The sequence below is a fragment of the Varroa destructor genome, unplaced genomic scaffold, assembly GCF_002443255.2.
Source record: "Varroa destructor unplaced genomic scaffold, Vdes_3.0 BEIS01000001.1, whole genome shotgun sequence".
NCBI lineage: Eukaryota > Metazoa > Arthropoda > Arachnida > Mesostigmata > Varroidae > Varroa > Varroa destructor.
In genome coordinates this window covers 48,302,642-48,316,128 of record NW_019211454.1, presented here as the reverse complement: position 1 = coordinate 48,316,128, position 13,487 = coordinate 48,302,642, and the positions used below count along the sequence as shown (strand labels likewise).

General features: G+C 41.3%; 2 long non-coding RNA genes across 3 annotated transcripts; one reads left to right on the top strand and one right to left on the bottom strand.

Moving 5' to 3' along the window:
- Positions 1 to 1,439: 1,439 nt before the first annotated feature.
- LOC111242997 (uncharacterized) lies at positions 1,440 to 9,268 on the bottom strand. Of its 2 annotated transcripts, none has more exons than XR_015319613.1 (5): positions 9,190 to 9,268; positions 5,698 to 6,084; positions 3,039 to 3,543; positions 2,087 to 2,320; positions 1,440 to 1,735 (listed from the first exon to the last, which is right to left on the bottom strand). It is a non-coding gene; the product is annotated as an uncharacterized LOC111242997 (long non-coding RNA). The 2 variants fall into 2 exon arrangements; XR_002670256.2 differs by lacking the exon at positions 9,190 to 9,268 and adding an exon at positions 6,966 to 8,731.
- LOC147758745 (uncharacterized) lies at positions 1,767 to 9,908 on the top strand. Its single transcript, XR_015319614.1, has 3 exons — positions 1,767 to 1,917; positions 8,225 to 8,286; positions 8,727 to 9,908. It is a non-coding gene; the product is annotated as an uncharacterized LOC147758745 (long non-coding RNA).
- The last annotated feature ends 3,579 nt before the right edge of the window (positions 9,909 to 13,487 follow it).

Here is a 13,487-nt window from a genome sequence, read left to right as displayed (position 1 = left end):
GTACTTTCTTTTAAATCTGAACATCCCTACGAGACGATAGGAGTGGTTAAATTAGATCTTCGTGAGACCAACGACGAAAAGGGAAATCATACTATGGAAACGGCCTAAAATAATGGTGCTACACGGATAGTGCCTAGAATCCATTTCGATGTCAATCATAGCAATGAGGAAACGTATCTCGCTAGGTCGATCCAATGACACATTGAGCTATAAACAATATGATGGACAAGTACATGTGGAAATTAGTTTGTTCTCATCTGTATACAGTATCGTAGATAATGTTATTTTAGTAAGTAAACTTATTCTTCGCAGCAGTTTTTGTTTTTATTAAGATTGAAAATAACAGTGGTAGGGACGAATTATGGACGAAACTGTTGGGCTATGTTGCATGTAGTTGATAAATTTTGCGTGATTTAACTAACTTCGCTATAGCTGCGCTTTACTATAAACCATATCTTTCATGTGTGCTTTTTGTCGAAATATGGCTTATTGATCGATCTCTTGTGGTGTGATGATGTGATCAAAAAAAAAAACAAGCAAGACTAGCAGCGCCGAACTGAGAGGTAGAACTGTTAGACCCTCTAAAGGTACTCTTCAGACTTGTTTGGAGGATTGTTATCGTCAGTGTCTTATGCGTCTAGTGAAGGCAGGGTAACTTCCGCTATAAGCGGCCGAATAATTTCCGATTAAAGCTGCCGCAAATCCGACTTGTGATTAAGCACAACTCATAACAGTCCCTTAAAGTTACTCAACATATAATGGAAACATAACAGACTGGGTTCTGGGAAAAAATATTAACTAGCGATAATAAATATCGATCACGCTGTTCATTGTTTACCTTAGTTAGTATCGAAGCGAAATGCTTCATAACAGAACAAGCATGCGAGTTTAGGGTATTATTAAGGCTGTACAAACATGATTATTAAGATGAATTGGACTACGAACACCGGTCATGCCACTTCGTAAGCTGCACTTCAGTTATATCACACACACACACACACATATCACTCTACGCTACGTTACGCATCATAGGCACACAGACGCAGATACAAAGGGAAAAACGCTTATTGCCGCGGAAACCCTTTTACGAAGAAATATTGTCTGCCGAAGCACTAACCGCATAGAGATCAACGAAGACATTGCACAATAATAAAGAAATAAATAAGAAAGTACCGAGGGATAGAAATAGGTCACAACGAACAGCGATTACTTCGTTGATAAAAAAAGACTGAAGAATTACGATAAGACCACAAAGGTGATAATCGCAATGATAACGTAAATAAAAACAGTTATAACTGAAATGATTATTGTAGAAAAAGATAGAGCAAGCTGTTTTCTCATAGCAGTTTTTCAAATAGCAGTCTCTTTATTATTAAATGATCGTATTAATTAATAAAAAACATATTTCGTCAACGATGAGTGAATACATGAATGCCTCATATTTGTGGGTAAAAATATTGATTAGATTTATTAGCTGACTGTAGTACAGATACATGGATTATCCGTGTATATATATATATATATGTTTATAAAGTTTAAAATGTATATTAGTCGTTCTATTCGCCTGCTGGTATCGATTAACTCCGCACACTCTAAAGTCGTAGACATCTTCATTCGTTATCAAGTACCTGTGTTTTGACGGGTACTTCATAACGAATCCGAGGCACCGATGTGACCACGGAGGAGCCGCCATTAAGAACGCTGTCGGCATCATCAGCGCCATTTTCCTCCTTTCCTAAAAGTGACAGCCAGAATGATGACTACCGTAAATCGATACGCTTCCCTGTTTAGTTATGTAAACGTTTGTAGCGTGCGCTCCGTCTGTGTGGCATGTCTTAAGATTGTAAAAGTAACAAACATCTACGCACAAATCGGCAGTCATATCTCCGACCGTTTGTAGAGAAGTAGTGAACACAAGTAAGAACATTCGGAACTCTGGAATTGACGTTGACAGTCAATATCAGTATCAATTAGTAATATTTTACAATATTGAAACATTCTAATTTGAAACGTGAAATTATTGCATGAAAATATATTTTAAGCGTAAGCATATAAAGGCTGCACATAAATGGTATTAGATACTTGCATTGCAATTACTGTCGACTGAATCTTCCGTAAGTTTTTGAGCCACAGGTTGCTGATACGAACCCACCAGTGTGATTCATCCCATCGAACAAAGGTATCCCTGACTTGAAAAGCGTATAAAAGCAGATACAAACTGGTTCTTCCGTAAGCGCGCTTCCATAGTTATAACAGCACTCCGCCGAGATCTACACAGCTCCTCATTAGTGATCCGAAAAAGCTGTTTTGTTTACACCTCCTTACACGAATTCGCCACACAGACAACATCAAAAAATACGCTGATATTCCTACACGAGGTTTCATTGTACATTTAGCAGACATCGAAGATTGCCGACTTCACTTACATCTGTCTGTATTAGAAGTGTGATTGGCTCATTGATTTTTTATAAAATAATCGAAATATTACCGTAAAATTACAGTAACAAATAAGTTACTCTATTGACCGCTGTTTCGAAACACTTCTATTCTAGAATTCACAAACTCAATATTGACTTTTGTTAGATATACACACTTCAGACCACACAAGAGATACTTCCCTCAGCATCCATGAATGCAAGCAATTTAACTTAAATGATTTTCTTTTTATCGCCAGTACGTTATTATGAAAGCAATTCGTTGAAGTTATTGGCGACTGAAGTACCGTTACACAAAGCTGAAAGACTTAGATTTATAACTACGAATATCTAATCTTTTAAGGATTTTTTCATTCCAAAGTTTTGCAATCGAAATTTTTTAAGTTTCTTCATCACGGGGCAGAGATCCGTCAGCAGGTCGTTTCGCCAAATATATGGGTAAAAACATTGTCCGCGCAAGTGATGCCGTAACAAATTGTGCAACGTAAAATGTATCAAACGAATCCGACAGACCTTAAAACTAAATAACTCTTAAATAAGACTTGGCCTAGAATAATGAATTCCTATTATGCATTAATGTGCCGTTCTTTATTTTTTACATACTTTTCCCAGTGTCCTCGCAGTTTCGGAAGATTTGCGTTCTCATATGTCGTTTCGCTAGGTTTCTCCATGTAAGTCAATAGTGAAATACGTTTTCCCACCAGTTGCCTTGGGAAGGGCCCGCAATCACATTGAATTAGGAGGGTAGAATAAGCCGCTGCAAGACCACGTTGCATGTTCCTTTCTCCAATCCATGAAGTAATAGAGGAATGGCAATGAGGTCTAGCGTTGTCCTCAAGTAAGGACACTGTATGCTTCCGGTTGCTGTGTCATGAGTTTGCTGAGGAACCCGAAATAGTAGGGTGCATTGATTGTTTCACCTCTAGTATGACGCCATTGTTTCTTTCTTCGGCTGGTGGTAAGGATTGACCACACTCGTCTATGGCAATTGTATGTGCACATCGGGGTTTTTGTAGATGAAGGTCTCGTAAAGTGCACGTAGAATACTGGTCTGGAGTTAAGTTACGGGCGATTCAGTTTCCGCACTCTCAGCATTTAAGTTATAATTCTGTAACAGATTACATATAAATGCCAGTAAATGTTCGCCTACAGAATTTTCGAACTTCAAGCTCTACTTTCATAAGAAGCCTCTGCAATTGCAACAATATATATTCCTGTAGTTCATATTTTGCATTTGGTTACCTCCTCGCTGGCGTTCAATACCCCAGCGCTTATATCTCATTTTAATCAGTCTGTTGTCTGAGCGCTAGCTTCAGAATATTTTTGAAATAACGCGTAATCGTTAAACATTCTCTTATTCATCTTTCGCTTCTTGGATGATACTCGGGGCCATGGGGCCATCATAACAACCGCGCCCTAAAAGGGCAACAGGGTCACAGCACCAGCCCTTACTGGCTTAGTAGAAATGAGCACAGTTATCGTAAAAGCGGACGAAGACTACATCAAGGGCACATTAAAAATAGAAGGCCTGGGCTTTGGATAGGTGGCATGGATAACAGAGAGGGTGTACGCTGAGACAGCTGAAGCTGCTGGTGCAGCCTTTTTCGGAGATCTTACTGCTATTGCTGTAGTTGTTAATACATTGTGCCAATCGGCTGTGTCGGCATCGGTCGCAACGCTCTTGGCGTTGTCAGGCCAAGGGGTACGGAACGGTCCGGAGTAGTGCAAGAGACGACGCAATGTCGTCTGCTGCGCAGACAACGTATGACGGATAAAGCTTGCAAAGCAAGTCGGCGAGGCCTTTCTTATCTCAGTAAAATAAACTTTTGTTCGACTCACGGCACCCTCACTGTTAGTCGGCTGCGGCGGCAATGGCTTAGTCCTGCAGTCGACCTCGAACTCCATGCTAGCTCCCACTTACTGCCCAGGAACAGAGAGAGAAGGAAAAAGATAGGTTGTCGTAAGCATATCCATCTGTCCAACATTCGCAAGATGCGAGCGAGCAATTTAAGTATCCATATTTTGACCTCAATAAAGCTCAGCTTCCAACTTGCGTTACTTTAATAAGCTAACATTGTCCGCGGGTATTTTGTATAGTTATCGGGGTTTCATTTATTCGCTAATTTAATTAGGTGACATCAATAGGACGTCAGTCGGAGCGACGGTAGTACCAAGAAGGAAGCTCTAAATCTTATATCGTAACTATCAGGGTCCATATACAGCGGATGAGTAGACTACAGAAAGTACTTTCAAACTAGCAAAAAAGTGTGTAATCATCCACTCAAACGATGAGCTGGTGATAGTGAGACCTCGTCTCATCATGTATCAAAATAAACAACACGCTGATATTTTTCGACTTGGATTTTATTTAATGAGAAAAGGAAGTTGGTCTAAAAGAAAGTTTGCATCCGGACATATTAGAATGGTGCTTTTTTAACTTTTTCTTCTGAATCATCAGAAGGCGCGTTGACAGACATGGCTGTACTCGTTGTGTTCACAATCCGTTGACAAATACAACAGCTCTTACCAAAAGGCGTCCATGCGAGTTCCATAGTAGAATTATATCAGCGTATTGATAGATACCTGCATTTCTGCTTAGTTGCACGTATATTACTTTCGTTATTTGTACTCTCCACTTGCACTATTTGAATGCCCAAATGAAGTGCAGCTTTTTTTGAAGCATTAAAAAAATCCGTCTAGCCCTTAGCCAGGTCTCATGCTGCCAAGTGGCCTCGGTAATCGTTGTAATGCGAAAGTGTTGATAAAACGGATCACCCAGTACGCACATTACGTAGACACAGTATGAGCTCGGCGTAGTCGAATGCGTCACACGCCGCGTGCATGTTCCTGACACGCTAAGGGGTCTTTCTTTCCGTTTTTTTCGCTCGAATCTTTCTCGAATCACATGCACCATTCTCTATGCATGCGGGAAATGATACGGCATTGCAATGCACACAAGGAAAGCACAAAAAATCGGCATAAGTATGTAAGCTGTTTGAAAAAACAGACTAATAACGAAGGGCAGGCGAGGGAGTGGACGAAGGCACCGAGAGACAGAAAGAAAAAGAAGGGGAACAAAGCGAGGCGGTAACAGTAAGAAATGGAAGCTTTATCAACCTGCATAAAAGGGTTTAAGTCGATTTTTGGAACAGGCCAGTCGACCCGGTTCAAATAGTGCGGCTGCAGCAGGCTGAGGTTAACGGCAGTTGTAGCCATGGCCGTAACTGTGTTGTCGTTACTGCTGCCGGTGAAGAATGCTTACCATGGCACCAAATGCCGACGGCAGGCATTCCAGTGAGAAAGGACACTACTCCAGGATTACGTCCGGCTGGGGCATCGTTATTAGTTTCGTTAATGCGACCGCCTCTGCTGACGGTGCCGGTGTTTCTGCGACTGTCTCGGACCTTGCTGCTGTCCTTATTTTGGTCATTGTTGGTATTGCTTTTCAGCCCGATTTGGCCTGGCTGATCTGATTACATGACGAAGCGTTGAAATCACTGATGAGTTCTCTACCTAATACGCAACTGGAAGGCAGCGATGGACCACGAGGGGTGGTGTTCGTCGGGGGCAGCTTGACGGGAGTCAAAGCTGTCGCAATCATAGCTAATAACCGAGGGGTTGCTTCAACCTGTCTAACTCGACGTTCATTCTGCAAAACAAGAAGTAGAAGCGCTCTTTTTGACTATCTATTTATTACCATATTCTTCTGTCAAACACACACCCTTATGTGTAAATAGAGACGCTTTCTACTAATGTTTATTAATATACAGGTTGGTACGTTAAAAACGCTAATACGTATATAATTTCAATCATTATTTAAGAGATAAAATTTGTACTGAGTTTGTTTCTGTTCTGAACATTGATTGGCACGTGGCTGTATACCCTTACTGGAAATCCCTTTCCATCCCGCTAGATTTCTACTCAGATTTCTCGTCTCGAACTTGACAAATATTGAATGTTCTCCTTAATTAATCTTTTATGAAAAGGAGAGAAAACAACACTGAAATAAACCCTATTGACAACTCGATATTTGCGACCCATCGCAAAAGTTGCCTTAAGCTATTTAGCAATTTGAGGAGAAATCTTTCATCAAACGGGTAACTGATGGGAACTGAAGTATGATAAGTGAATGAATCGGTGTAACTGAGGACCAAAAAGAATTTTGCATATCTTCAAGTTGAGCGAAAAAGAAGGTGTAGTACTGTGTACAACATCGCGTTACGATGGATCTTATTTATGTCTTTTCGGCATTTTCTATCCATGTCACGTATACAATGCTTGCATGTATGATGGCTGCAAACATTTTTAGACTATATCTATGGCTAGTAATAGCCAAACGTTTTATTCTAATTTTTAGGCGGGCTGTAAGTTTTTCACTGTCTCGGCATTTTTTGTTCTAACTAGACAGGATGAGACGAATATTCTTTAATATATTGCAACGTATTACAGCAGTGTCATAGCAGGTATGCTCAGTGTATTTCAGCACAGTGTTTTGCCGACATTCAGTCATTCGTTAGCGTGACGACGTACATGGACGTAATGTACTTCTGGAAATACCCTCCACAATCTTGGTTGAGCATTGATTATAATTGTCTACAGGACGACGGCTACGGTATACGTTCGTATGCGTAGGATGCGCAAAGTAGACGATAGCCTGACTAACGCAATCTTAGCTATCCTGCCTCGGTCGGTCCTCACCGCCGCAGATTCGGCTGTAGATTCTTCCTGGCCATTGGAACTCTAAGCAGAAGATAGCGACGGCAGGCCGTGCGTCGGGGACGGTTCTGAGGTCGATGCAGGGCTCTTGATTAATGCCATTTACATCTGTGTCGCACTGAGCATGGCTGCGGCGGCTGCCTTTGCCATTGCCATCGCTACCGTTCACAGGCCTATGTACACTAGTCACCTAATAACGGAAATGATTGAATATGCACACGTGAGATATTACGACCTTCACTACAGAAATATTGCCGCTACCCTATTGCTTCCGCTGACGGCGATAACGACAGCGAAAGGGCGGAGACATTGGTCGCTTACTCGCTCGCGTGACTGTCGAACGACGATGAGCGCGAACAGTCTTTTTCTAATTCGACCCGATAAAAAAACAGCGAGAACGTTAACAACCTCGGCCAACACAAATGCACACGCATATACCAAGTACATTAGGATGGGTTTATATGAACCTACTTCGAAAATTTACCGAAATATATACATTTCGGCTATAATTTATGGTTAGTTGGATTGGTTAAATGGAACCGATAGTATAATTCAAAACATATTGTTTACTAGCTGTCATTGAAGTATTATAGAAGAGCAATGAGAAATGAGGGAGTCAATGGCAGGGTAGAAGACATAGATCGACCTTTTAGTAAAGCAATTCAGATCATTTTGCTAGAACAACAGTAGCAACTTGACAATTGTTTGTTTGAAACTTATAACTAGGGTAAGTAAGTGCGTGTTAGCAATGCGGATTTTTTATGCCTACGCATGTGTTCGCTTATAAATCGTACAACGATGGATGTTTATCCAGGACATCTTGTAACGTTGCGGAATTGTTTCCTCTCAGAGATCAGTTTTAATTAAATTTGCGGACATGTAATTTATTGCCTGGCCACGGAGCGAGTCGATAATTGTAATAGTGAGAAAATAAGAGTAAAGAAGATCTGGCAAAGTCCAGAAATAGTTTATTGTTCGCTGAACGATGCAACGCAGATAGTGGAAGCCGGCTTCTCGGAAGGGTGATGAAAGCACATTTAGAAACGCTCGAAAGATCTTATTTTAATTTTCAGGTGTGTGTGTATATAATACAGGTGTCGATGTATATATTTAAAGCTGCGCTACGAAAAGGAAGGTGAGTCAATCAAAAGCAGAGAAGCAACTGAATATGTCTTGCGTATTGTTACTACGGTTAGAACCTATCGAAGCCAAACTCTTTCCACTGCTGGCGAAGGTAAAGCGCCACTCTACTTTTTATCCGCAAATCCAAACTATATTAATTCTTAGTATAAATACTATTTTTTTACTATTTACTTTACCCATTAAAACACTGTCGTATTGTACAATACAGGCTGTACTTGAAACGTCATTTAGGCAATTTCGAATTTATTGAAACATACCTGGGGTCATTGTTCAAGTTAAATTCACGATAATCTCGTTATACCCATAGAATATAATATAGCAAGTATAGGATTCACATATCGTACACTAACTCGTCTGTGACGCTTAGTGATCGCCTAGAGATATTTCCGCTTTACAATGCTATGTCAACAACAGGTTTTCAAAATCTTTCAGAAAGCCGAACTGCCAAACGCCGTCTTCGCTATTTCATTGGCCGGAGGAAAAATGACGCCTCAAGCATTGGGGTTCTTGGGCCGTCATGCGTGTCCCTCATTATCGACTCTCCTTTTTAGCCCTACAGCTTCATTACATATCGCCAACGCCGCCCACTTCATCTACGTCCTACTGGACGTGAGTCACTTACATACGCGACGTGCTTCTCTATGCGGATAAAATCACTTCATGACAAAGTCCAGGGTTTTTATTACGTGCCTATATGTCAATGTAGCAACGTAACGTTTTGCAGTTCAACTAACGGCCGACATCACACAGCGCTACAACAGTGAAGACAACGAAGAAAAGGGAGAAGGAAAAGCCGATTGCTCTTGACTGTTGAAATTGGCCGACAAAACGTGTGCGTGTCTATGATGTTCTATGGGGTTTGTTTTTGGTTATTTTTACTTATCTGATGCCTTACGTTGTTGCGTCGCATTCAGATTGTGGCATTGAGAGTTGACTGCCCGCCGAAATGTCGTGCTGCGATAGCTTCAACCAAGCAATGTTCTATTTTGCCATAGACGTACGCTCTGCTTCATCGACTTCCATTAAGCTGGCACATCACCGATTTTACCATACGAGACCGCCGTCAGGCTGCCAAACGGATGCTTGAGATATACAACCAGATCGCGTAAGCTATGCTCATCTTTAGCATCTTTAAGACACATTTTGAGGATTATGTAATGGAACAAGCCCATAAACGAGTAAAGTAAACGAATGTAACGACAAACGCATTGTCGTATCTTAGCTTATTAACAGACGCTGCTGCAGTTACGACAAACAATAGCCGCTTCGATAACTCATCCATTTTCGTTCCTGCACTATGATGAACAAATTTTGGGATATGGGATTCGGCTAACTTGACGGCAGCAGTACGCACTAGAACGTCGTTCACTCAGTCCGCCAGCCGTCATCCAACAACTTGTAATTATACTGTTTATATTTATCGATCTAATATAACCAGACCGTAGTATGGTATAAGCCGGCATCACCAAGGTAAATAGGGGCTGACAAGTGTCCTTGTCAGCCGTTACTCTAGTCTGACTAATTGTACTTCATAACAGAAACGAGCATAACATTGAGCGCTAAATACTAGACTGCAAGTGCGTTGACATATCAATAAATGAGGATAATCTACCATTTGAGTGGGTTCATCGTTCATACATACGAGCAGCAATGACCGGTCCGCTGCAACCCGCCGAACGAATCCGCGCTAACGATTGTTGTTGTCTAGTATATATATATATATATAGTTAACTTAGCATCTATATACAGTTCGCAGATTGTCCGCACACACACATAGTAGGTAAGGTATCCGGCTAGACCGTTTGCACGCTAACAGGTGCAGATGATTGTTCGAGAGCGAAGGCTGTGGGCGTACCGAGGGCGGCATCGGGCCACCGAAAACTGCTAGCATTCAACGACGACGACAACAACAACAATTTTGCTATGGAACTACACATGTTTGCAAGGCCAGTACGTCTATACGAGCGCCCCTGCAAACGCAACACATGCCACCTCATTGTACCATTTCCGCTATTACCATTAGTCGGCGGGAGCCACCGATTTCAATTAGTCGACAAGATCGCCTGTGTAGATCCACTGACGCCAAGCAACTGATCGGACTCTGCTTGAATGGCAATTAGGCTTGCTGGCTCAACATAATTGCGCTGCTAGGAAAAAAGATCTGCTGCTTGCTACAAGGTCCATAGTGATTCACGAAGGGTTGAGTGGATACGATGCAGGTCAGCGCCAGGCTGATTCTATAGAGAATGATAAGGATAGAGGAGATGGTGATGGGGTGCTACTATGTAATTGGCCTTCTACGGGACTGAGCATACTCTATAGGATTGTAGGAAACAAGGATTCGATGGGGGCAATCCGGAACTGAAAACTGGGATGGGAGTTCTTGGGTTTGCTTCGGTTGAGCGGGCCGAAGGTTAAGGAACACACGAGAGGTTTGACCAGGCGACCTTCACTACTACTGAAGAAGCCGGGAGGTTGGATGAGCAAGCAGCTTGGGCGAACGGGCCTGGGGCTAGGGGGCGTGAGAGAACGGCTGTTGGTACCCGCTGCGCTTTTGTCCTTTCTTCAACAGGTCCACCACAATTGGGGTCAAGTGCTAGCATCCAGTCAGATTTGTTCTATTCGAGTAGCAGGAGCGACTAGGACAATGCTGTGCGCTGACCAACTTGGGAAGGACTAACTCGGGCACAACGCTGCAGGAACTTAACGGGGCAAACCGAAGGACAATCAATGGCTTTCAATTAATACGAAAACTATTATTGTTACTATTATTATTGAAAGCTATTATTATTGTTATTAATATTGCGCCACCGTCCCCTATCGGGAGGTAACTCCCATAATATTATCGTGTTCGACGCTGGGAAACTCATTACCACAAAACTATCAACACACGATGATAAGCCTCAAATCGTGTGCGTTTTTTTCCTTATATTTATGTATTATGCCACTCATACGCCACACCAAAATGCTTACTTCCAGTATCTAAAGAAGGTAGGGGCCGTTTTATTTCGAGCTTTGTTAGATTAGTCCCAATACGATTATACAGCTTTGTGTCACTATGATGGGCGGATTTTTGCGCTTAGAAATGTAGTGTAGTGCAAGCGTTTCGCATAAATCAGCTATTTTCTCTAAAAATGTTCTGCTTAATTTAGGCTACTCTAGTTGCTATGCTACATCCTCCCCAACCCTAATTTTAAGTATTCCTCATCTACCCCATTGATCCTCTAGACCTTTCAGTGAAGTAGAAATTGTCCTATAATATTACTTCTAGATGTAACAAGAAAGTACTTCTTTTAATTGTTGAAACGGTTTCGAACTACGCTTCGTCAAATGGTATGAAAGGAGGGCTTTGTAACAAACACAAATTCAAAACGATTTCGTTAAAAAACAATTTATCAATATGTAACCCTTTATTTAGAGATTTGCGTTCCCGGCAGTGTCTGATTGTCCTATAACAAAAAACAATAGGTAAAAGGATAGCTAAGGAAAGTGCTCGAATACTGATTTAAACCCTATCTCTCTTCTTTCTACGCTGTTCGGCAGTTAAACAGCAGGAATAAACTAGCAATTAGATACAGATAGAACTTTCGTCTATAAACCTTGAACTGATAGTCCGATAATGTGCCTGATTCTTGTTCTCCAACACGTTCCAGATTTGCTGCCTCTTGAAGAGTTACGGATTCGGCACAAGTAAAGGAGTCTCCTTCATGAATCAGTCTATTAGGTAATTGATTTAGGTTGTTGAACCTGCTCTTTATATCTGTTGCTCGGCCTTGAGTAGTGGCGTGACTTTGGCCGTGCGTTGCTATCTATTAGCGGTGTGCTAGATGTTCGGTGCACACGTTTAGCAGTGGGCTTTCGTCTTGAAAGTAAACTGCTTGTCATCCTACCCTGCCATTGCGGTGAACCTCTTGATGGTCGTACGGTTTTATGCTCAAAAAGCTCGGACCAAAGTTTCAAGCCTTCGGCCGTCAACAAAAATATTATCATTTTGACATCATCTATGAAAACTCTTGACTTAGAATCCACTTTATATGTGTTTCAGCTGACGATCTTTGTCGCTCGGATACTAAACGGACTAATGGAATGAGACATTTCCTTTATAAAGGGCACCAATGTCCTGATTTAAAATGGCGCCGCGATTGATCCTTCACACCCACCATACTTCAGTCGTAAAGCAGCGTACCCGAATCATACTGTCAACTTGGCACGTCAGCTTTCAGAAACCTTAGAATGAGAAATATCCTGCCCTAGTTCGATGATTCTTTTTCTTTTGAAACGTTAGAAGGCCGCGCCAAGGAACCTTTGACAAACGCTAAAGAGTAAGATAAAGGCTATCTAAGTGGAACCGCGTTCACGGCAGCTTCTAAGGAGTAGCTTTAGACATATAAAAGGGAAGTAAGGAGACGTGGCATGTTTCTATTGGTGGTCCACCAATAGAAACGCCATACACCATCCAATAAGGTGGCGTAAACTTTTTAAATGTGACTTCAATTTGTAACTTAGTCGTATGCTGATTACTGGTAAATAATGTATTCCGGTATACAGTATCGGCGGTCAACAACCATGAAACATTGAATTCACTACAATCCTCACGCTTTGAATAATGCCTTTCTATGGTATTGTAGTAACAGGTAGGCCAAAGCTATATTACCATATACCGACGACTTCTTACACCAGAGAAATATGCCAAGATTGTTTACCCTTGGAAATATTTTAACACATACGTTTCTTAATGTTCTGCGCGACTAATGTAAAAAATTATTTAAATAAATTTAATTATCCAAGGAATATATCGTGCCTTTGTAAAAGGCACCATTGTAAAAGGCATAACACTGACTATACTGGATGAGAAGGTCAACTCGATCTTAAGCGGCGGCAGAGCGACATTGTCGGTCAAGCAGATTTTGTGTAGTTATTGCGTTAGTTACTATATTATATCTTGTTAACAAAAGCAGTACATATCTAAACTCTATAGGGGCACAATATTTTAACGCAGCTTTTCTCGTGATTTCCTATTAGAAAACATACCTTTCCACCGTCTAAATGATCTACTGCATCCTTCGAAGTGCCTACAAAGGCAAAATAATACAGGTTTAGAGAAATCTCAACGGCCAGAAAATTTTAAAAAAATGCTTGAAAATCTGGTTGACGATTAAATATCTGTTAGCATTTCTTTGTCATTATCTTTAT